The sequence below is a fragment of the Lissotriton helveticus genome, chromosome 2_2 (genome assembly GCF_964261635.1).
Source record: "Lissotriton helveticus chromosome 2_2, aLisHel1.1, whole genome shotgun sequence".
Classification (NCBI taxonomy): Eukaryota; Metazoa; Chordata; class Amphibia; order Caudata; family Salamandridae; genus Lissotriton; species Lissotriton helveticus.
In genome coordinates this window covers 241,875,807-241,902,389 of record NC_136060.1, presented here as the reverse complement: position 1 = coordinate 241,902,389, position 26,583 = coordinate 241,875,807, and positions in this window count along the sequence as shown.

Below are 26,583 nucleotides of genomic sequence, written 5' to 3'. Positions count from 1 at the left end.
AGATCCTTGGGGTGACGGGCACATGTTTGGGCCTCCTCAAGATGTTGAGGAGGTTTCTGCCTCTCTTGTCTGAAGAACATAGGAAGCTGACCGTGCAGGCTCTGATTGGCTCCAGGTTGGATTATGCTAATGTTCTCTACCTGGGCCTGCCAGAGTATCTGTTGCAGCGGCTCCAGGTTGCGCAGAACGCGGCCGCGAGGGCCATTTATGGCCTAAATAGGCGAGCCAGTGCTGCCGGTCTCCTGCAGACCTTACATTGGCTGCCTATCCGCAAACGGATCGCCTCTAAGGCATTAACCTTGGCCTACAAAGCCCTTCATGCTGTGGGAGCTAAGTATCTCCAAAGGAGACTCGCCTTTTACCACCCGGCCCGCTCTCTCAGGTCAGAATCTCTGTTCTTGGCGACGGTGCCGCACGTAAAGAGAGCTCGCACTGGAGGTCGCTCCTTTGGACTGCTGGCGCCACAGGTGTGGAACACCGTGCCGTTGACACTCCGTGGAGCCACTAGTTTACTTGCCTTTAGGAAGGGTCTAAAAACTTGGTTGTTCTCCCTTTAGGTTGCTTCCTTTTTTGCTTTTCTGTTACGCCCTTACTCTGTTTTTATTACTGTGTTGTGTTATTTTGTGGTAGGTCTCATTATTAAAGCGCCGGGACACTCTTTTTGAGTAGCCGTGCGCTATATAAAAATAAATATAACATAACATAACATAACATAACCATCCGGATCCGCTCTATTAAATGATACAAGATTTTCCTCCCTCGCTTCAACTAGTCAAACAAGGATTTGCTATCATAGGTTGGAAGCCATGCACCCGCCCTCTAATAGCAAACATAAATGTCCCTCGGATGTACACACCGGGACATTTTATGAGCTGTACCTTGGAGGTTGTGCTCCCTAGGACCGTGATGAATTGGTTAGTATAAACGCATACTACCACTACTTACACACGTGTAGTACAGCGACCAGAGAGTAGTGAAGAGGCAGAGGAAGCACAACATCTTAAAAATATAAATCCTACCAGAGGTCGGATGACATAGTTCAATGAGCCGACCACCCTGGGATGAGTAGAAACAGCTACACAAAGAAAACGGGTCTTCAGCACAATGCAAGCAACATTGAAATATCGGTGAGTGCTGCCTTCTTTTTACCTGCTCCTGCTCTTTGCCAAATTTATGTAGTGAAGAGGCAGACAGCAGTGGATCCGATAAGTAGATTTATTGCAGGACAACAAGACACCTTAAACAGCCACCAACAGGAGCAGACAGCAAGGCAACCGTCTTCTCCAGCACCATGTACAAACTCCCCAAGCATCCCCTCATGACAGCCCTACCTTCTAACATTACATACTTACATTCTAGTAGAATTACATACTAAAAGTCTACTATGACTAACATTGGAATACTACACAGAGCACATGACTTTACACCAATGAGCTCATGCTTTCATCCAAAAGTCTTGAGACTGGTACGGGTGAGTAGTTCGCTACCCACTCCCTATATGCTATAAAGGCATACTAACACAGTTATACTACAGCCGCTAGTATTCTACAGCGCCAAGAGCCCATCACTTTACAGCAATCAGCTCGCTTTGAGCCCCAAAACTTCACACCGGTAGGCGTGAGTACTTCGCTTCCCGCTTCCGGTATAGTATAAACGCACGATATTGGTCAGTAGTTTGCTTCCCACTCCCTGTATGCTATAAACGCCTACTAACAGTACTTGCACACGTATGCTGCAAAGACCAGAGCACATCACTTTACAGCATTGAGCTCATGGTTTAGGCTCTCTGTTTCACTCATGGCATGGTCAGTGACATCACTCATGACATCACTGATGACATCTCAAGTGACATCACTCATGACATCACTGATGATATCATCCAGTGAAAGTGTGTTTTTCTGAAAATAAAATATGTTTTATATATGTATATCTCAAGGTCGATGGAAGAATAAATGGGTATATAACTGTCTAAATGGATGATTTGTTTTGTAAAATTGATTGTATCACTTACTGATTAAGTGTATCTTAATGATACATGGTTTAGGGAGTAATTTATAAACATGTAAATATCTGTATCAGCCTCCCACTTTGTGTATAAGTGGCTGAATGGGTTGGTGAGTAGCTATATGAGTTTCTATATGGGTTATTAGTGGGTTTTTGTAGTATCAGTATGAGTGTCTGAGTGTCTGTATGGTTCGATGGGGGTATTAGTGCATAGATTAATGAAGGAGTGACTCACTGTTTGTATGTGTTGAAGACAGCATGTGTACAGGAATGTATGGTGGATGAGTGTGTGCTTGGGTGTGTTAGTGAGTGAATGACTGTCTCAATAGTGTCTTTATGAGTAACTACATATGTTTTAAACTGTTATATGTGAGTATTGGTGTATATAAGTGAGTATATGTGAGAGATTGGAAGAGTTCCTGTATAAATAGGTATATGTTTCTATAAGTGGTTCTTTAAGAGCATAAGTATGTGTAATTTTCTGTAAAAGTAAGGGTAGTGGTGTTTGAAGAACTGTATATGCAAGTAAATGGATGTTTGATACTTTGCGTGAGTGACTATGTGTGTGCATAACTCTATGGATGAGTGGCGATGTGTAACAGGATGTATAGGTGTATGAGTACATACGATGAGTGAGTACATGTATGAGTGACTGTATAGGACTGTTGGTGAATGAGTGGATGTGTGTGTAGATCTTGGAATAATTGGTTGTTGTAAATGTTATTGGTATGTCCATTGTTTTGAAAATGTTAGTTTCTATTTTTGTGTGTGTATCAAAAGTTATATTAGGGTAAGAGGAGGTCTGCCACTCTATCACACAGATGATGTCATCAGTGATGCCATTAGTGATGTTGTTTGAGATGTCATCAGTGATGTCATTAGTGATGTCACTGACCATGTCATGAGTGATATGATATGTGACGTCATCAGCAGTGCATTGCGGGCGCGCAAGTTATAGCTAGCTTTGTACGAGTGAAATGTTCAGCTAACTATAACACCCCTGAAAACTATGTTTTTTTCAGTGAATTTCAAATGTTTTTTAAATGCTATTCCTAACTTGCCCCTTTTAACAAAACTCTGCAATGGAGATCCATGGCGCTTACTGGAGGTACCTGGTGGACTAGTTAGCCCCGAGGGACCCTCAGGATTGAAGAGGAAATAATTCCCCAACTTAAAACACGCTACAGGTTGTGTTTGCACACATGTCACCACAAGCCCCACCCCCTCCCTTCACCACTGTGCAAACCTACTGGCGACCGCCAGTAGGTAATTTATACTTTTATATATATTTACTGAAAAAAACATAGGTTTCAGGGGAGTTATAGTTGCTGGACATTTCACTCATACAAAACCATAGAAATTCCTCTGTTATAGTTAGTTCCGCTAACTATAACTCGCGCCCCTGCAATGCACTGCTGATGACGTCACGTACTACATCACTCATGACATGGTCAGTGACATCACTGATGACATCTCAAATGACATCACTGATGACATCATCCAGTGACTGTGTTTCTGTAAAGTTTAAATATGTTTAATATATATAGTGAAAGGTATATTGAATAATGAGTGGGTGTATAAGTGTCTGAATGGATGATTTAGCAGGTGCGTGACTGACTCTATAAGTGAGTGATTAAACGTATCTTACTGAATGCATGGGTCAGTGACTAAACTGTGTGAATGTCTGTATCCGTCTGTTTGTTGGTGTGTAACCGGCTACATGGGGTGGTGAATAGCTACATGAGTGTCTATATCTGTTATTGATTGGTTGTCTGAGTATCTGTATGGGTGCCTGAGTGTTTATGTTGCTGGTGTGTGTGTGACTCTGTGCATAGATGTGTGAGTGGTTGATTCACTGGGTGCATGGTTTCAAGAGTGCATCTGTAATGAACTGTATGAGTGGGTGACTGTATGTATGGCCATGTTAGTGAATGAATGTATATCTCAGTGGTACATGTGTCAGTAACTACATATGTGAAAGGCTGTAAGTGAGAGTGTGTGATTCTGAGAGTGACTGTATGGATGGGTGTGTGCTTGTATCAGTGATTGTATAAGAGTGTAAGAATATGCTAGTATTTGTATGAGTATTTGAGCTGGTGTGTGCATAACTGTATAGGTGAGTAAATGGCAGTGTGATTAATTATTTGCATGACTGACTAGGTGTGTGAGTACCTCTATGGTTAAGGGGTGGTGTGTGAGTGTTTATATAGGTGTATGAGTGCAGATGATAGACCTGTACTGAGTGACCATAAGTACGAGTGACTGTACATGAGTGAGTGGATGTGTGTGTAAACCTAAGAATCAGTGAGTGTGTATGTAGTTATTGCTGTTGGAGTTGGTATAGTTTTGAGAATGTCAGTCTGTAATTTAGAGTGGGTATATCAAAGGTTATATTAGGGTGTGAGAATCTGCATCAATTTATCACATGGATGATGTCATCAGTGATGTCATTTGAGATGGCATCAGTGATGTCATCAGTGATGTCATTTGAGATGTCATCAGTGATGTCACTGACCATGTCATGAGTGATGTAATATGTAACATCATCAGCAGCGCATTGCAAGGGCGTGAGTTATAGTTAGCAGAACTAACTATAACAGAGGAATTTCTATGGTTTTGTATGATTGCAATGTCCAGCTAATTATAACACTCCTGAAACCTATGATTTTTTCAGTAAATTTCTAAGGTTTTTTTAAATGCTAATTTCTAACTATAACGTGCCTGAAACCTATGTTTTTTTCAGTGAATTTCAAAGGTTTTTCAAATGCTATTTTCTAACTATAACGTGCCTGAAACCTATGTTTTTTCAGTGAATTGCAAAGATTTTTCAAATGCTAGTTTCTAACGTTGCCTACAGAGGTAGGACATGTGAAGAAAGAAGAAAAAACACACAGAAAGAAGTAAAAGAAGTGCAGAAAGAAGCAACAGAAGTCCACAAAGAAGAAGAAAAGTGCAGGAAGAAACAAGACATGTGCAGAAAGAACTAACAGAGGAACAGAAAGAGGCCTTGTTACAAAATCATCACGTGCCCACAACTTTTTCAGACGGGTACTGGTGGTAACTGACTCTGACTAACCAGGCCTAGAGCCAGTGGTATGCTAAAATATACTTAGAATACAGTGAAAACACCTACAAACACTAAGGAACACTATGCGCTGAGGTACCCATGTAATTAGCATGACCTCCTCTGTAAGGCCCTAGTACTTAATAGGGCAGGGGGATAAAAACTGCCTCTTAAAACGCACTACGGGGTGCCTTTTCACAGTGGTGAATGGAGGGGGGGCCTGAGGTGATATGTGTGCAAACACGTCCTGTGGCTGTTTTAAGTTGGAATATTAAGTCCCCTTGAATCCTGATAGTCCCTGAGGTCCAACTAGCCAACCACGTACCTCCAGTAAGTGCCACAGAGCTGCATTGCAGAGGTGTAAAAAGGGGCGTGGTCTGGACCACCTCTCTGCAATTCAGGCCTCTGGCACTTACTGGAGGTACTTGGTGGGCTAGTTGGCCTCCAGTGGCCCTCAGGATTGAAGGGGAATTAATTCCCCAACTTAAAACAGGCCACAGGGCGTGTTTGCACACATGTCACTTAAGGCCCAGCCCCCTTCCTTCACCACTGTGCAAAAGCGCCCGTGGCGCGTTTAAGGTTGGGGGATTAAGTCCCCTTGAATCTTCCGGATCCCTGGGGTCCAAATAGCCCACCAGGTACCTCAAGTAAGCACCACAGAGCTGCGTTGCAGAGAGGTGGTCCGAGGCCACGCCCCTTTTTACACCTGCCTTACCGTTTAAGTGGCGAGTGATCTATCAGAGTTCAACTGTGCTACTGCTTAGCATGTTCTGAATAATTTCTACATTTGCACAAACTGCCTGCAGAAATATCCTTGGCAAACCTTTGAAAAAGGACTGAGGCACTTTCATAGGTCTGAATGGAGGGCTCAATTATGTGATTTCGCTCTAGTGAAATACTTTTCCTCAGTCTAGAGGCACGAAAACTATGCTAAAAGCGAAACCGTGAAACTGCAAACAGACATGTTTGTAAAGGAGGATACGAAATGAGGCACTGCATAAATTCCTCATCATGTAGGGGGCCGTGCTGGGGTAGATTTAGGGTTTAGGGTAGTGCAGTGGTGTTTGTGTAGTGTAGGGGGTTGTGCTGGGGGTAGTGTTTTAGGGTTTAGGGTAGTGCAGTGGTGTTTGGGTAGTGTAGGGGGTTGTGCTGGGGATAGATACAGGTTTAAGGGTAGTGCAGTGGTGTTTGTGTAGTGCACGGGGTAGTGCTGGGGTAGTGCTTTAGGGTTTACGGTAGTGCAGTAGTATTCATCTAGTGTAGGGGGTAGTGTCTTAGGGTTTAGGTTAGTGCAGTGGTGTTAGGGTAGTGTAGGGTGTCATCTTAGGGGTAGAGTTTTAGGGTTTAGGGTAGTGCAACGGTGTTTGGGTGGGAAACAGCCACTACAACGCGGCCGTTTCCACTAATGCACTAACGGCGCATGATATACAACGCATGCGTGGTTACCACTATAACCTTTACCACGCATTCCTTTACTACGAAGTACGTAGTAAAGGAATGTAAGTTAAAGATCGATTAAAAAAAGGGGGCTTTTGGGGGGCTGGGAAGGTCTCCCCCCCCCCAAAAAATGAGCGGGTTTGAAAAAAAAAAAAGAAAAGTTACCTAAAAAACGCTCTTCTATGCCTCTTGTCCATCATGGAAATAGCCTCCCTAACGACATGATTACGTATTTGCATTTAGGTACTGTATCTAAAATAGAGAAAGGACTACTTAAAACAGAGTAAGAAGAAGGAGAATTCCGTCCATAGAAAATGTAAGTATATTTTTTCATTATAATAATTTATTAGGTTAGGCTTAATTAGTAAAAAAAAATTATATATAGTTTTGAAGTAAATAATCAGCCATGCAGTCGGTTTAACATGAAAATGCCAATATCATGCATAGTTAGACAACGAAAATTTTTGTAAAGGTATGCGTGGAAAAGGCATGCGTTGCAACGGAATGCGTTGTAACATCATACAACTGTTTGTGTAGTGTAGGGGGTCGTGCTGGGGGTAGAGTTTTAGGGTTTAGGGTAGCGCAGTGGTGTTTGGGTAGTATAAGGGGTCGGGCTCGGGTAGTGTTTTAGGGTTTAGGGTAGTGCAGTGGTGTATGTGTATTGTAGGGGGTCGTGCTGGTGGTAGAGTTTTAGGGTTTAGGGTAGCGCAGTGGTTTTTAGGTAGGGTAGGGGGTTGTGCTTGGGTAGTGTTTTAGGGTTTAGGGTAGTGCAGTGGTATTTGGGTAGGGTAGGGGGTTGTGCTGGGGGAAGATACAGGGTTTAGAATAGTGCAGTGGTGTTTGTGTAGTGTAGGGGGTCGTACTGGGGGGTATTGTTTTAGGGTTTAGGGTAGTGCAGTGGTGTTTGTCTAGTGTAGGGGGTAGTGTTTTAGGGTTTAGGGTAGTGCAGTGGTGTTAGGGTATTGTATGGGGTCGTGCTGTTGTAGATTTAGGGTTTAGGGTAGTGCAGTGGTGTTTGTGCAGTGTAGGGGGTCGTGCTGGGGTAGTGTTTTAGGGTTAAGGGTAGTGCAGTGTTGTTTGGGTAGTGTAGGGGTCGTGCTAGGGGAAGATTTAGTTTTTAGGGTAGTGCAGTGGTGTTTGGGTAGTGTAGGGAGTTGTGCTTCGGGTAGATTTAGGGTTTAGGGTAGGGCAGTGGTGTTTGTGCAGTGTTTGTGGGTTTCTGCTGGAGGTAGTGTTTTAGGGTTTAGGTTAGTACAGTTGTGTTTGTGTAGTGTAGGGGGTCATGCTGGGGGTAGTGTTTTAGGGTTTATGGTAGTGCAGTGGTAATTGTGTAGTTTAGGGGGTAGTTGCTTTAGGGTTTAGGGTAGTGCAGTCGTGTTTGTGTAGTGTAGGGGGATGTGCTGGGGGTAGTGTTTTAGGGTTAAGGGTAGTGCAGTGGTGTTTGTGTAGTGTAGGGGGTAGTGTTTTAGGGTTTAGTCTAGTGCAGTAGTGTTTGGATAGTGTAGGGGGTCGTGCTGGGGGTAGATTTAGGGTTTAGTGTAGTGCAGTGGTATTTGGGTAGAGTAGGGGGTCGTGCTGTGGTAGTGTATTAGGGTTTAGGGTAGTATAGTTGTGTTTGTGTAGTGTAGGGGTCGTGCTGGGGTAGTGGTTTACTGTTTAGGGTAGCACAGTGATGTTTGGGTAGTATAGGGGGTCATGCTGGGGGTAGTGTTTTAGGGTTTAGGGTAGCGCAGTGGTGTTTGTGTACCGTAGGGGGTAGTATTTTAAGGTTTAGAGTAGTGCAGTGGTGTTTGTGTAGTGTGGGGCTCGAGCTGGGGGTAGTATTTTAGGGTTTAGGGTAGTGCAGTGGTGTTTGAGTAGTGTAGAGGGTAGTGCTCACCAGGGAGTTAACTGGAAGTCTACTGCTGGTATTGAAAGTGATTGTTCAGTCTGCATGTCAGACTTTTCAAATTAAATTGAAGAGGATTTGAGATCTCTCTTAAAATAGGCCTTAATTTTTCTTTCTACAACACTAACAATAATTGCTATGACAAAATGAACCCCCTCATTTTGTTCCTTTTTAAATTAAATGTTTTAAGTGCTACCAGTTTATTCCAATCAAGATGGCTTCAGATGTGCCATAATTTTGTCATAAGTAAGACTGTTAGCGCTCTAGTTGTTCTTTAGAGCACTCTAGGAAGCTGCAGTAGAACACAAAGGAATCAACTGCCAGGCCGCTCCTGTTGAACTATAACAGGAAGATATATGAGATCTCATTTAAAACATGGTTTAATGTTTCTTTCTACAGCACGAACCATAGTTTCTAGGACAAAATGAACCCCCTTATTTTGTTTCTTTTTAATTGAAATGTTTTAAGTGTTACCAGTTTATTCCAATCAAGATGGCTTCAGGTGTGCCATACTTTTGTCATTAGTAAGGCTGTTAGCGCTCTAGTTGTGATTTAGAACACTCTGGGAAGCTGCAGTAGAACACAAAGCAATCAACTGACAGGCTGCTCCTGTTGAAATATAACAGGAAGATATTTGAGATCTCACCTAAAACATGTCCTAATCTTTCTTTCTACAGCACTAACCATAATTTCTATGACAAAATAAACCCCCTTTATGTTGTTCTTTTTTAAATGAAATATTTTAAGTGTTATCAGTTTATTCCAATGAAGATGGCTTGAGGTGTGCCTAAATGTTGTCATAAGTAAGACTGATAGCGCTCTAGTTGTTCTTTAGAATGCTCTGGGTAGCTGCAGTAGAACATAAAGGAATCAACTGCCAGGCTGCTCCTGTTGAAAAATAACAGGAAGAAATTTGAGATCTCACTTAAAACATGTCCTAATTTTCTTCCTACAGCACTAAAAATAATTTCTAGGACAAAATGAACCTCCCCATTTTATTCCTTTTTAAATTTAATGTTTTAAGTGTTACCAGTTCATTCCAATCAAGATGGCTTCAGGTGTGCCATACGTTTGTCATTAGTAAGACTTTTAGCACTCTAGTTGTTCTTTAGAACACTCTAGGAAGCTGCAGTAGAACACAAAGGAATCAAATGACAGTCTCTGCCCTTGTAGGATGTACATGTTTTACTGAGAATGTCAGACTTCAATATCACATGACTGAGAAAAGTAATATGAATTTACAGCAAATATGCTCTCATTTTAGCTTCTGGAGCATCTTCCAAACCTCTATGGGTCAAGTATGAGATAATAGTTTTCTCTCAAACATAATTCATGATATCCCAGCAGAAGGCTTTTCCACATGGTAAAATCACCGTAGAACACACCACAATTCCTAAAATGAGTATGGTACCATCCACAAATGATTTATAATGTAACTAAAGTCTTAAAACCTTCTGTTAACTGCAATGCTTTTTTAATGAGGTGCTAACATGTATATTGGTCCCCAGATGGCTGCCAACACTTCTTGAATGAAGTGCTGACAGCCAATCAGATCTCACGATGAGATGTGTTGTTAGGCTTTGCCCAGATATATATGTACTTTTTTCCTTTAATATCTAAAAAACTACTGAACAGATTTACACCATTTAAGCAAAAGGCACGAGTCAGAACTAAAGACTACCTATTTGCCAAATTTGGGGTAATTCCGTTTAGCAATTCAGGCTGTAGCTGCGGCTTAAGGTTCCTATGGGAAATTGCATGGTGAAAACAAGTTTTGGGACCCCCTTTTTTGTAGGCACCTGCTTCACGAATCACCCCGAGACTTTTAGGAGAAGGGTCCTGGTCTAGAAAGCAGGCTTTTGTTTATTTGGTGTAAATTCATTCAGTAGTGTTGGAGAAATATGGAAATTTACAGATATCAATATTTGTGAATTCTGCCATCTGATTGGCTGAGGCGTTACAAGCACAAGCTTGCTGCTTATTGGCTGCGAGCGGTTTCAACTAGGAAGTGTTGGCCGCCATTTTGTGATTCCGTTGAATTGAGTAAGGGGAAAAAAGGGCAAAAAAAGTAGGAAAGAGGAGGGTAGGAGCGCTGTGAGCTATGTAGGGTGGTTAGGGTATGCTATAGAGGGAGTGTGAAGTGAAGTATTTACCCTTACCAGTGTGAAAGTGATGTTTTGCCCAGGGTGAGGTGGTGGTGAGGTGAGGTGCCGGTAAACTCGGGGATGAAAGCGTGCGCCTAAACCGGGAGCTGAGTGCTGTAAACTAATGTGCTGTGGGTGCTGTAGCATACTGGCCGAAGCAAAGAATTTATCCGTACCGGTGTGAAAGTGCTGTTTTGCCTAGAGTGTGATGGTGATGAGGTGAGGTACTGGTAAAATCGGGGATGAAACTGTGCACCTAAACTGTGAGCTGAGTGCTGTAAACTGATGTGCTCTGGGCGCAGTAGCATTATTGATGCTGTAGCATCGCTGTGGAGGTGATGTTAGTATGCATTTAGACTATAGTGGGAGAGGGAAGCAACCTACTCACTGGTACCACTCTGAAGACTCGGAGATGAAACTGTGAGTCTAAGTCGTGAGCTGATTGCTGTAAAGTGATGTGCTGTGGGCACTGTAGGATACTGACCGCAGTACAATACTTGTGTAAGTAGTATTAGTAAGCGTTTATACTATACTTCGAGTGGGAAGCAAACAACTCACCCCTACCGGTCTGGAGACTCAAACGCAGTGTTTTAGCAAGAAGGAATAAAGAAATAAGGGTGAAGAAGATAATGCAGAATGTTGCAATGCCACAGAAGACAAATGGTGAAATCAGATGTGTGCAATGAAGTGGCTGTGTGTAATAAAGCGATGGAGTTTGAAAGTTATATAAAAAGTGTCTTTATTTAAGTGCCATAAATGGACCCACTGGTGCAATAGCTAAGGCATCCAGATAAGGCAAACTCTGAGCTGTTCTGCTGGATTGAAACGTAAGCTCCTGTATCCGTGAATGCCACATTACATTTTACAGTTCCATGTGACATCAATAATACCTATTAGAGTTGAATTACTCTAAATTCTATAAGGAAAATAAAGGTGGGATATGATTACCACATGTATTCATTAAGAAAACAAAGGGGAAAAAAGATTTAGCAAAATGTAATCATCACACTTTTTAGTTATCCTGGTATTGCTTTTTTGTGATGTTGTCAAAGGTCGCACGTCGCAGGAGATCTTTCACGGCTGCACAGTAATCCCATTCCACCACGATACCTTTTTGCGTTGCATCCGCCATTGCTTCACTGCCTGAACAATCAAGTTCATGGTTTTCAAGATACTCCATTACCTGCTGGATATCGAGAGCGATTGTTGGGATGTTGGCAAGGCATATATCCATTCGCCAGTCGAATGGGAAAGTTTTGCAATAAAAAGATGGTTGTGCCAGATCGCATATGTGTAAATAAATGTCATGGTGTAGCTGGCTTTGATAATTGATAGAGGCAGGCAGCAAAAAAGTTGTTACATTTTTTGACAGTATTGATGTAGCTTCACGTAGAGGCGTATTCTGTCGTACATGGTTGTTAGCACAGGGAGCGCAGCCATTTTTTACACGCAAAAATAGAAGTAGGATGGCCGCAAAGAGAGCGAGAATTATGGGCACTGTTCCTGGTATTCCATAGATGATCGAATAAATAAAGTCTGGTATTATACCAAAAACTGTTTGAAAGAGTGTGAGAAGGCCGGAGGAGACCGTGTTAAAAAAAGTGTGCCAGAGCTTAAGTGTGAGATGTGTTGAAAATTGTGTAACAATTCACAAAGTGTAATGGGAGGTTCGTATTTAAAAGGGACTGTATTTTACTTGAAGTTTGTGTTATCTGCAGTCGATACGTTTCTTTTGCAGAAATGAGGGACACTTCTGTTCTGATCAAAAGCTGTTTCACTTTGGTTAATATAATGAAATCTGTTTTCAAAGTAGGTTTTAAAAGTCAAGTTGAAGTTTGGGAGTTGTTTTGTGTGGGTGGGAATAGACATTGCTACAGGAAGTTACTCAGTGTGAAACAGTAAGGACAGACGGTATGCCAGCTCATATTCCGTAGGAGTGCATGTTATTGAGAAGCAGATACGTGCTGTTAGAAAGCAGTGTGAATGTTGGGCTGATTGTGGGAGTTGGCGTGGTTTTAAAAAAGCAAGCAAGATTGAGGGCTGTAAGCCTAGAAGTGTCGTGCAGTTGGACATTCTTGGATAGTAGTGAATCAGTGCCATTGTGGTCGGACTTTTCCCTGTGAGAAAAAGTCCTGTTTCCTCTTTAAGACAGCGATATGTGAATGGGAAAAAACACTGCTCGTGAATAAACGCGCTACCTTATAGGAATGGTGAACCTGTCTGCCAGGTCTGCGCAGCATACACCGCCATGAGGTTGACCCTGTGAGCGAAGGTGGCTGCGTGAATGATGCTCTCAGCCTACTGATATCCAGAAACCGTCATGGCCGCTGCGACGCACATATGCCGCACAGTTCACTTTTCGCTACCGCATTATGTGAAAGAGGGCCTACCACGTGCTGGTGGAAACTCCATGGCCGAGGTCTGCGAGGTCGCAAGGTTCCTGAGATCAAAGCTGGCTAGTGTGACAGAGGCACACAGCACCGTGGAGTGCTCTCTATACTACTAACACAGTAGACCAACAGGCACCAATAGTGAAACATTGTCTTGATCGCCTATTGGACAATGTTAGAACTGCATCTGAGAGTGGAGATGAAGGTACTAACTTCGACCAGGTGCAAACAACTCTAGGTCCCAACAGTGGAACGGTGTCTTGATTCCACAATAAACGATGTCTGATATTACCTGCTGCTTGCTTTTCACAGAACTCCCTCCATTGAGGTGCATCACACTCTGTGCTTCCCTAGTTAACTGCTGCACATGATTATTGGGCTTGGCTGAAGGCAGTCGCTGGACTACACCGTGGTACAGCAGGTCCGAACAGTGAAACAGGGTCTTGATTCTATGATTGAGGATGTCAGAAATTAGAGTCTTTGATTATTTCTGTGTACCCCCTCTGACCAGGTGCAACCAACTGTAGGTCCCAACACAATGGAAGAAGTCCGATATTACTCGTTGCTTGTTTTTTTTATAACTCCCTCCATTGAGATGCATCAGAATCTGTGCTTGCGTAGATAACTGTTGCACATGATTATTGTCCTTGGTTGACAGCAGTCGGTGGAGTACACCGCGGTACAGCAGGTCCGAACAGTGAAACCGGGTCTTGATTCTATGATTGAGGATGTCAGAAGTTCAAGTCTGTGATTATTTCTGTGTACCCCCTCTGATCTGGTGCAACTAACTCCATGCTTTCGAATTCAACGGTATGTGGCTGTGAGGCGTTAATGAATAGTGCCTCTGGTCCACACTGTGGTCAGCAGGGCTCACAATTTAGATCGAGTGGTGATTGTTTAATTACAGAACCCAGTAGTCAAGTAACTAGACCGTCTATTGAAATATACAAGATATCCTTTTAGTATACTTGCTTGAAGAAATTTTGGCAGATGAGGTTTACTACAATGACCAAATTCATCTCGCAAGTCCAAAGGAACACTGACTAGTCTACACTGTGGACAGCAGAAATCGCTATTCGAATTGTTTTGATTTATTTATTGTAGAGTTTTCTGTAATTTATGTTGTTGTATTTTGTGAAGAGGAAGTGAGAAAGAGTATTCATGGTTGTCTGTGTGAGTACTGCCTTCAAATAACACTGCAGACAGCAGTGTTCACAACTCAGATCGAGTCGCTATTGTAGATGATGCAGTTCTGTTTGAAAAGACATTGCTCCAGTGCGCTCAGTCTGCACCATGCATACGTATCATTATAGGCTTCGCACATGCTTTTTGTTGCTTTGCTTAGGAAAAACTGGGGAGCTCAAGTCCACGTTACGTAGCTGTGGGTCCTTGCTGACCGCTCTATCAGGCCACACTGCAGACAGAAGTGTTCACAATTCCGATTGAGAGGTGATTGTTTATTTACAGAATCCAGTAGTCAAGTAACTACAAAAATCTATTGAAATATACACATTATTCTTTTAGTATACTTGCTTGAAGACATTTTTTTAGATGACTTATAGGATGTAGTACAATGCCCAAATTTATCTTGCAAGTGCAAAGGAACACTGAATAGTCTACACTGTGGACAGCAGAAAACGGAATTTGAATTTTTTTGATTTATTTATTGCAGAGTTTTCTATAATTTATGTTGTTGTATTTTGTGAAGAGGAAATGAGAAAAAGTATTAATGGATGTCTGTGGGAGTACTGCCTTCAATTAAAACTGCAGACAGCAGTGTTCACAGTTCAGATTGAGTCAGTATTGTAGATGAGGTAGTCCTGTAGGAAAAGATATCACAATTCACATTGAGTCGGTATTGTAGATGAGGTAGTCCTGTAGGAAAATATATTGCTGCTGTGCGGTCTGTCTGCACCATTCATACGCATCATGGCTGGCTCCGCACATGCTTTTTTGTTGCTACGCGTACTGCAAACTGTGGAGCTGAAGTCAATGCCACGTGGCTGTGGGCTCTTGCTGAACGCTCGCTCTGGCCTACACTGCAGACAGCAGTGTTCACATTTGAGATTGAGTCGGTATTGTAGATGACGCAGTCCTGTAGGAAAAGACATTGCTGCAGTCCGCTCTGTCTGTACCACTAATATGCATCATGGATGGCTCCGCACATGCTTTTTTGTTGCTTTGCGTACTGCAAACTGTGGAGGTCAAGTCAATGCCACATAGCTGTGGGCCTTTGCTGACCGCTCTGTCTGGCTTATACTGCAGACAGCAGTGTTCACAATTCAGATCGAGTCGCTATTGCAGATGATGAAGTGTTGATGACAACAGATATTGCTCCTAGAATGGCTGTGCACGTGCTGAATGCTTTTGATGTAGCTATGTGAGTGCACTAGAACTGATGGAGCGTTTATGATATAATCTTTTTGTGTATTATTTCAGATCTATTGATTGTGTCTCAGTATACCACAAGTTGTGGTTCTTTTACGATATAATTCTTTCTGTATTATTTCACATCTACTGTCCCTACCTTACTGCAGCACAAATTATTGATTCTTTTAATATTGACTCTCTGTGTGTGATCCAATGATTACTGTTGTAGTTGATGCTAGCAGCAACCATTCCGTCAGGGCTGCTTTAAACTCACCCCACACGCATCCAGCACAGATGTCACAGGATATGTGACGCTGGTAATAAAAAGGAGTCAAGCGCATGTGCCTGTACCCACTTCCACTATCGATCTGTGTCCGTGTGTTCATTATCTATGCATGATACTGCCTCTGTGCCGTACTACATTACATTGTGCTGTGGACCGCGTATGCAACCATGTTACCTCTGGTAGTGGAGAAAACTTTGGTTATGTAACTTTTAGGTGTATGGCTATCACAGGTGGAAAGCTACTTTACAAAGTATGAATGTTGATGAAGATGATGGTTGCATTTTGTGTGTAGTAAAAGATATGTGTACATTGAAAAAAGTTTAGAAAAAAGCTCTCTAAGCAGAAGAGGTGTGTCTCATCAAATGCAGTACAGAGATTGACTAAAATGGCTGGCATTGTCCAACTGTTACAATGGGAAATGTTATGACCTAATGAAATGCTTTTTTTTATGGTCACATGGCAATCGTGCACCCAGCACGCAAGACCACACCCGAAGTGATTTTGAGAAAATATATTTACTATAATATAAGTTTATTACATTTAGAAATAAATAAATGTTCAAAATATTTTTCATTATCGCTTGCTCTCATATACACTATAAAGTTATTTAGATATAGTTTTGAGACCCCCAAAAATTAGGGAATGGCATACGCAGCGCGACAACGTACGTCTATGACGTAACACAGGGCGTGGCAGTGTGCACTCGTTGCATACACAACGCGAAGTGAGCTCGACCCCATACTTATATGACATAACGTGCGGCTTGGTAGCGCGTACCCATCGCATACCAAAGTAGCAGCTTGTGCAACCTCCTATGTATATGTTGTTACACGGGACCCGGTGCCAGAAACTCGTCGGATACAAAATGTGCATCATTTAAATGTGATGGATAGGATTTGTGTGCTGATCGAGCTTGGTAGATTACCGGTACGGGACTGTAGTCTTCTCCCCCCAAAAAATGATATACAAATTTTTGGGGGAAGATATAAAACATTACATATTTTATAAAGTTAAAAAAAGTATACTTGCAAAATAATAAAAATAATTAGAAAAAATATAGGTTTTATGGATATTGAAATATGAAATTAACATTTAACAAACCTTTGAAATGCACTGAAAAAACCATAGGCTTTACAAACGTTATAGTTAGGAATTACCATTTAAAAAAACTTTAAAATTCACTGAAAAAAACATTGCTTTCAGAGAAGTTATAGTTATTTGAACATTTGACTCATATAAAACAAGAGAAATGTGCCTGTTATAGTTAGTTGAGCTAACTAAAGCTTGCGTGCCTGCAATGCACTGCTGAAAATCTGGTGTGTGACTGACATACTTCTTAATTTACAAATGCATTTGAAAGGTAACTTATTCTTTTGTGAGAGGTTTTATGTGGTGTGTTTGTTTTTAATAAGATTAATGTGTTTCTCTTGGTAAAGTCCAGGGAGTAGTCTTGCTTGTCTAGATTCACTTTGTGAGACTGTGTTCTAAAATATGTGGAATGTGTGCAGTCATCTTACCTGTTCCAAACTAATAAATATGTTTTACTATAATGCAAGGGATACTGGTATTTGTCTAGAATCACATTGTGAGTCAGTGTGCATTTGGGAAAATTGTGAGAGAAGCATTTGGTTGCTTGAAGTGTTTGCAGACACATAAATGCTTAAAACCCTTTCTTGTTGTTAAGTTTTGGTAGAATTAGAAAATAGTCATTGCTAATGTATTTGCAAAATTATTTAGGCTTTAACACGGAAATGCAGTAATGAAATATGTGGAATGTGTGCAGTCACCTTACTTTTTGTGGATCAGTCAATGTGTTTTGATAAAGTCCCAGGGATAGTCTTGGTTGTCTAGAATCAGACTGTGAGTCTGTGTATATTTGGGAACTGTTGCGAGAGGAGCCTCTGGGTCTTTCATGTGCTTGCAGATATGTAACTTGTTAAAAACGTATCCTGTTGGCAGGTTTTGGTAGAATTTGAAAACAGTCATTGCTTATGTATTTGCAAAATGAGTAAGGCTTCCACAGTACACTGCAGTTCTAGAATATGTGGAATGTTTGCAGTCATGTGACCTGTTCCAGACTAGTAAATGATTTTTGCTAAAGTGCAAGGGATACTGTTATTTGTCTAGAATTACACTGTGAGTCAGTGTGCATTTAGGAAAATTGTGAGAGAAGCTTTTGGTTGCTTCATGTGTTTGCAGACACATAAGTGCTTAAAAATCTTTCTAGTTGTTAAGTTTTGGTAGTATTAGAAAATAGTCATTGCTTATGGATTTGCAAAATGAGTTAGGCTTTAACACTAAAATGCAGTAATGAAATATGTGGAATGTCTACAGTCACCTTAGTTTTTGTAGATCAGTCAATGTGTTTTGATAAAGTCCAAGGGATAGTCTTGGTTGTCTAGAATCACACTGTGAGTCTGTGTACATTTGGGAACTGTTATGAGAGAAGCCTGTGGGTGTGTCATGTGCTTGCAGATATATAACTGGTTAAAAACGTATGCTGTTGCCAAGTTTTGGTAGAATTTGAAAGCAGTCATTGTTTATGTATTTGCAAAATAAGTAAGTTCAGTGCAGTTCTAAAATATGTGGAATGTGTGCAGTCATGTAACCTGTTCCAGACTAGTAAATGTTTTGTGCTAAAGTGCAAGGGCAGTGACCCAGATTCTAGTGGTTGGGAACCCAGGGTACTAGAGCAGAGGCTATGGGGATCACGTAGCAAAGAAGGCGGGTGCCTCAGGAACCGGCGCGGTGCTGACTCACAATCCATGTGTAGCGTTGGTGTTCCCAAGGGTTGGTTTGCAATCCTGATGCTCCGCCGGGGGTTGCCACTGGTTGGCAGCTAATTAGAACCAAGCTCGTGCTCGGGGGTTAGGCTCCACCAGCATATGTACTTATCCAATCACTCTGCCAATCCCCAAGCACTTGTAAATTCACCATACACTCTCCTTTCAGCACTCTAATCAGCCAGTCTCTACCCTTGTACTTATGTGTGTTACATAACTGAGGTCTTCCCCACTGCCAGAGGTAACATGGTTGCATGCGCAGTCAACAGCATAATGTAATGTGGTAGGGCCCTGGGCCATCATGCATACATAATGAACACACGGACACAGTTAGCTAGATGGTGAAACTGGCTACGGGCACATGCGCCTGCCCCATTTTTATTACCAGGGTCACATGTCCAGTGACGCCTATGCTGGATGTGTGTGTGGTTAGTGTAAGCCAGCCCTCATGGAATGGTTGGTGCAGGCAACAACTACAAAAGTGATGGATCATCAGATAACACACAGAGATTCAATATTAAAGGGCCCATGAATTGTGGTGCACTAAGGTAGGGGCACCAAATCTGTGTAGGCCGCAGTGTAGGCGTATGGAACAAAAGATTAAATAAATATGGAGTACATTAACGAAATTTTCCATCTTCTAAGTACAATCTTGTTGTACGATATTCTGATGCTGGAATCTGTACTAGTACTGTCATATCGTCCACCTTTTCCAGTGGAGAAGATCTGTGGAAAACAACAAGCTTCCAAACTTCTTTCCCAAACACTCATGGGAGTTCCCTTCGCTTTCTTCATTTGGAATATTTCAATAGTATTTCCAGTCACTTCCTTTGAATGTAAAGGATATACACTACAATGTTCATGAATTTCTTCACTTTTGGAGGTATCCACTTTTTCAATTTGGCAACTTGAAATTTCGCCATCATCAACTCAATCGATTTCTTCTTCTTCCACATACACATTTTTGTAGTAAACTTTTTTTTTAGTGAGATATAACGTAGACTTTTGCACTTTGCTGACATCTGCTAATTCTTGCCATATTTTTTTACTCTTCTTAGGAACACCATTAACCAGAATAACTACAGGTTCAGTTTCCTCTTTCTCTATAGCAATAGTTTCAAGATTGTTTTGAAAATCTAAAGGTAAATACACAACTCTTCCTTTTAAGCCTCTTTGTAAATATGATGGAGGCAGCTTACCTGTTTTAGGCTCCATACGAACAATAGCCTGAAACGGGTGTTCTCTCGCCTAATGAATTCTGCCTCAATAAGGCCACATGGCGGTGACTTGTGGTGTACTGAGTTAGAGGCACCTGAAGCACTCACTGTGTGTGCAGCCTGCGATGATGTGTGGTCCGGGCAGGCCACACTTGGAGCAATGTCTTGCTTAATGAATTCTGCCTTAATAAGTCTACGTGTCAGTGACTTGTGGTGCACTGAGTTAGTGGCAACTGAATCACGCAGCATGTGCATAGCCAGCGATGATGTGTGGTCCAGGAGGGCTGCACTGGTAGCAATGTCTGTTGCCTACTGGATTGCATCATTTGCAACTGCAACTCGATCTGAATTGTGAGCCCTGCTGTCCACAGTGTAGGGCAGAGGCAGTGGTCAGCAAGGGCCCACAGCTACATGGCATTGAGTTGAGCTGCGCAGTTAGTGGCACCAGAAGAATTCAGCATGTGCACAGCCTGCGATGATTCGTGCTCGGGGCTAGCCGCACTGGTAGCAATGTCTGTTGCCTACTGAACTGCGTCATCTGCAATCGTGACTCGATCTGAATTGTGAGCCCTACTGTCCGCAGTGTAGACCAGAGGCAGCAGTCATCAAGGGCCCACAGCCATATAGCGTTGAGTTGAGCTGCCCAGTTAGTGGCACCAGAAGCATTCAGTGTGTGCGCAACCTGCGATGATGCTTGCTCCGGGCGAGTCGCACTGGTAGCAATGTCTGTTGCTTACTGGACTGCATCATCTGCAATCACGACTCACTCTGAATTGTGAGCCCTGCTGTCCGCAGTGTACATTGAAGGCAGTAGCCTCTACAGACATAACTCTGCAATGCTGTCCTGCTGGGTACGCAGGGGGCCTGTGTCGAGGAGGCCGGCGTTCACGGCGGTGGCCTCGTGGCAGGGTGAGGGCCGCCGCTCTGGTAGACATATTGGTCTTCCCAGAAGTGAACCACGCCCAGAGCCCCGGCCTATTTAGCCACATTCCAATGATGGAGTGGCGTACGTTGGACTAGCTCACTCCGCTTCCGCTTACGACACAGCTACATGACCGAGATCTTCCCCACTGCCTGAGGTAACATGGTTGCATCCACTGTCCACAACACTACAAGCACCAGCAGTATATGTACACATGGAGAGGTCTGTGCTCAGCATAGTGAGGTCTGTCCAGCACATCACCATTACACTTGGCATTGTGTGCATTGGTATTGATGGGTGACTTGCCTCCTTCACACATACTTGGTTCCCACGTCTTCCAATATTCAGCTATTGTGTGGCTGAGGGGCTATGCAGTTTTGGGAGGGACTGCTGTCCTTTTCTGCACTGCTTCTGTGGTAGTGAGGAGGTGGTCTGGGGGAGGTCTTCGGGGTGATGGCGGTGTGTGTTGTGGCATTCTTGGGTGTCGGAGCTGCATGATCAGTAGCTCTATGACATGTGTTGGTATTCAGATGTGGCTCTGGGCTGGGCTCCCTTTCATACTTTAGGTAGTCATCCTGCTTTACACCAGTAAAAGGCAGATGTTAAATTCTTACTGCTAACGCAGCTTATCGCCTGTTTTTGGATCGCATCGCAGATTTGGCTGGTCATTGAAAATATCAGGAAGTGGTGTTTTCGTGTTTTTTTTGCACAGGAACGCCTACTCTGCATATCATTAGCTTTAGTTGTTGCTCTCATTCGTGGCAATGTTTTTTGCGGAATCTATTGCTGGCGATATCAGCAGTTTTCACCAGGTTGAGAATGGGATGATAATTCTTTCGCCACTTTTGCTGTGCTAAAGGGCCGATAACTCAGCGATAAGTCCTTGAGAAGATGCCCCAACATTTGGTTTAATTTTTTCGTCCGGATTCGTGCACCCAGACACTTAAAAAAAATATAGTAATAATTTTCTGGCCCTTGGGCTTTTTGCGGGATCCCCTGAGCAGGCCTAGGGGGTCAGGGTGTTTGTACCCTGCCCACATTTATTGTTTTTTCATCTTTTTTCTTGTGATTCGCTTGTAGCTACAACAAAGTCCTAATAAACAAATGGGCTCGTTTTAGACTCACCCCATAACCTAACAGTGGGGACTTATCGCTAAGGTATCGGCACTTTAGTGCAGCAAAAGTGGCAAAAGAGTTATCGCCCCTTTCCCAAGTTGGTGCACACTGCCACATTGCCCACAGGCTGACGGTACCAACACAGCGGACAATCAACATCCTTCCGCAGACAAAGCTGCTGGCTGTGCTGCTCCTGTTGGCCTCTGGGATCTTCTGACTAACAACTGGGAGAGTCGGAGGAGTCTCACAGCCAGCCTCTTTAAACTTCCTCACACGTCTTTGATGCATGTCTACAAATGCAACGTAGTGCCCCTGTATCTGCACCACACGCTCATCCCAATTTGTAGTATTCCTGCACATCCAACCCCAACCCCAGGCGTTGCTTGATGCCTCTGTGCTCCAGATCCAAGTTTGTAGTCACTGAAAGGGGGCTGCACCAGGTCATGAAGTCTAGTAGTCAACAGTAAAGGAAACACAGTACTTTATTAGAAAAACATGAATTAACAACACAAAAACATCAAACAACGAGTGACCTTCCCAACATCAACTTGTGGATCAAAATAACTATAGCTCATCCTGGAAATACCAAAATTCTGTATTCAGAAACCTGTTAGATAAATCAATACAATGGTCAAGCATTAGTAGGGTCACAAACGTAATATGGTAAAAATATATTGCACTTGGACAAACCAGAATGCTTACAGGTATGATCAATCCTGCACAAGATGACCGTAACAGAAGTTTGTGTGGCCGTAAACTTTGTAAGAAAGAAAAGGAACATTACAACCACACGAACTTCTGTTACGGTCTCATTATGCAGGATTTATCATACCTGTAAGCATCACGGTTCATTTCAGCATGATACACCTGCATGTTCACTTCACCCACACTGTGCAGGAACAGCTGGAGACCAAGCAAGGGAACCACGCCATAGCAGGCTTCCTGCACGTGTTGGGGGCAATTGACTGCACACATGTACTACTGGTGCCCCCTGCCGACACCGCACACAATCACTGCAACAGAAACCACACGCATTCCAAGAATGTGCATGCAAAACTGGACCAGCAGGGACTGTACACTAATGTTGTCTCACACTTCTCAGGCAGTGTGCATGATTCCTACATCTTTTGCAAGCATCCTAGCCCTGGTCCCTAGACCAGTCCGCCGCCAAGCGATGACTGCCGGACCCTGCGCACCTAGACCTCCATGCTCACCTGCCGCCACCAGCGTGGCTCCAAGAGGGTCCATCACGTGCCGTAGCAACCTCCTCAGCCATCGCTGGATTCCACAGCACAGGCCCCCAGCACATCCTGCTGCACCACACCGAGGAGTTATGTCTGTACAGCCAGCTGCCTTTGGCGTACATGCAGTCCAGACGATCTCATAGTTCAAATCAGGTCTTGATTGCCTGGATGATGTATTGAGGCGAAAGCATCATCACAGGGTGCACACCCGCTCAACGCTGGTGGCACCAACTCAGTGCAGCTCAATTCATCGTCACGTGGTGGGAGGCCCATGTTGACTAAAATGGCTCCGCCGCCACCAACTCTGTGCACCTCAAGTCATCGTCATGTGGCAGGAGGCCAGTGTACGGCAAAGTGCTTCGGCTGCCACCAACTCTGTGCACCTCAAGTCATCGCCATGTTGCGGGAGGCCCGTGTTGGCCAAAGTGTTTTGGCTGCCACCAACATAATAAGCACACGGATACACCCAGATAGAGAGTGGAAATGGTGTTAAGCACGTGCGCCTGGCCCTTTTCATTGGCCTGGTCACATGTCCTGTGACGTCTGTGCTGCATGGGTGTGGTGTGGGTATAAACCAGTTGTGATTGAGTGGCTGTGGCATGCTGACAACTAGACCTGTGATCAGCAGATCACTACAGGTAGGACCTGGGCCATGTAGCATTGTAGTTCCCGTCTGTAAGCGTAAGCATAGTGGGCTGGCTGAAACGTGCATCCTGTACGACTTTACCAGTATGGTGGTTTGAATCTGCACACCCTCCAAGATAGGTACACGATGGGTGCGCGACTACACTTTAAAAAAATATATATATATATAAATATTTAAGAAAACAAAAAACATTATATTATTTTAATAACAAATAAAAAATACAAAAACTATTTTTAGGATATAAAAGTTACAAAATATCCCGTAAAAAATTCTAAATTACTGAAAAAACCATAGGTTTAATGAACATTATATCATCAATGATGTCACTGACCATGTCATGAATGATGTAATATGTGAGGTCATCAGCAGTGCATTGCAGGGGCCCGAGTTATAGTTAGCTGAAATAACTATAACGGAGACATTTCTACGTTTCTGTATGAGAGAAATGTCCAACTAACTATAACGTCCCTGAAACGTAGTTTTTTCAGTGAATTTCTAAGGTTTTTTAAATGCTAATTTCTAACTATAACGTGCCTGAAAAATGTATTTTTTTCAGTGAATATGATATAGATATAGATAGATGTAGATATAGACATATATTCCAACACTCTTTCCAATTCATAAAAGAAAGTGCACTCTGGGGTGGAAAAGGATCAGCATATGTGTATTACATCAGGTCTCACCGGACAGCACCTGTTTTGGCTGTGCACCAGCCTTTGTCACCTAATGAGCGCCATCTTGTGAACAAAATATATAATCTACTAAATAAAAACATAGAAGAAACACTACAATGTTCATGTGTTATCAACAGCATTATTAAAACACACATTTTAAATGTTTAAATTCTCTCTGTAAGTATGTAATGCCTGTAAAAAATATTTTTTTACTCATTCTTTTTTAAATGATTTAAATATTTCTGTCAATTAAAATATATTGATATACGTACTGATGGGCAATTACCAACAATCTTTAGAAGTGACACATAATATTATGCCAAAGTAATGAAAACTGAAATCGTGAATCGTGGAAACTGAAAAATAGAAGTAAGCAAAAACATTACAAATAACATATACACAAATAACACTTTGAAAAAAGAACCCAAAAAATTGATATTATATAAAATATATTTTAAACAGTGATAATTAATACTAAACCATTTTTCGATATTTTTGACATCGATATTACTTACCCCAATTTAATACTGTCACAATATTCTTGACTAGAAATTTATGTCACTAGATTTCCAAATCAATATTCTGTCTCTTCACCGGACTAAAGCACATGTGTCACCACTACAGTGACAATGCAAAAAAAATGACTGCCGTCCTGCCCCAGTAACCTGGCTGTGCAGGTTTAAACTCTGAATTTAACTTGTCAAAACAACCCCTTTGGACAGGCCCAAACCATCTTTTTAAACATTAATGAGTCAACCCGAAGTAAGCCTTAAATGTTCATAAGTCAATGTGCATGTTATTTAAAAGCAGGAGTAGTAAATGTTTTATGTTAAACAATGCCATAAAAGCTATTTTTACTGTAGCAGAATTAGCTGTTTCACAGGAAACTACTGGGATACTTTATTAAACATAATACAGTGATATCCTCTTACGAAAAAGACAGAAAGTGAAATTGTGGACTTTTTTTTAAATATCTATTAAATATCCAATTCATTTGTAGAGTTGAATTTGAAACAAATATTGCATAAAAAGTACTTTTATATTTAACCTTTAGCCTGCTGCAAGCCTCTGCAGGCCGATTTGCCTGAGCTGCCAGCTGTTTTGTAGGAGCTGAATAGCCTCTTTATTAGGCGTGAATTCGCTCACAGTGCCGAGTCAAAGAGCTTAAAGTGAGGAGCTGTCCTGCTCCTCTAATAGGATGACCATCTTGGCAGTGCCCAGGAAATTAATTATCTTCAAAGTGGCATGCCCTGTCACAGTCAAATGTATCTCACACCTGGGCCTGCCCCTCTATTGCCCTTCTGGCTGGATAAGCACCAATCCCAGGTAACAAGGAGCTACCCCCAGAACTAGTTTGCATGACCAATGGGAGGGTTTTCAAATGTGCCTGGCCACACCTTTAGGGTGAGTGCCAGAGTTCTGCACATGGGAAGAAAGGTTCTGACATTTTAGTTTTAGGTAGAGAGGAAAAGTGTGTTATCGTTTGCAGTAGGGCACACAGGAACTGCTGCATAGTGGATTACATGGGAACTTTTTCCTTAATGATCAGCGTGCGGCCAGGAGTCACCACCCACCCACAGGCTAGTGACAGGCATAAATGTGGCACCCTGATCACCCTCTTCCGAAAACTCCTGAACCTTTAAAAGAAAGACGAAGACAACTGCTGGTGAGATCTGTGAGAAGAACCTTATGGGCTGGACCTGCTTCCACTAGTACACAGGACAAAAAAGTGGATTCCAATTGTCAGTTGACTGATTCCTTTTAAGCTACAGGGATGCAAGGCTGCAAGAAACCCACTTTCCTGAAAGAGCCAAGCTGATCAGTTTCAATTCAACCTGCCCTGGCCTTGTTGTGATTCTATCTAGGACCCTAATTCGATATTCCCGATTTATGCCCTTATGTGGTTATAATAAATAGTATCCTTATAAAGGCATAAGAATCATATCCATATTTAGTAATAGCCCATGCAGTCCAAATACGGCAAGGCTACTCCCATAGACTCCTAGAAAGCACACGTGTTTTTTAAACACACCAAGCCTCCAGCAGCCCGGGAATTCCCCCTGCTTTTGTTTTGATTTGCACAAGAACTCCTGGAGTCCAGAAAGAACTGTTAGTTCTTAGTGACGTCTTATGTCCAACCTTACGTCAAACCCGGCACCTTTCAGGTATAAATATACCAACGTTGCCTTAAGCAAACACACGGTGGTTTGGAGCAGAGCGGCTATCTACTTACCCGAAGCCCAGCTGATGCGAGAGCCGAAGGAAGCCGCCCCTCCTTTTTGACGCACTGAGAAAGACGCTGTCTTTTTCTCCAGCCGAGAAATTCCAGCTCCAGTGTTTCCAGTCACCCTTGCGGGTTGCTGGGAGATCGAGTCCTGAGAGAGAGATACAAGACCTC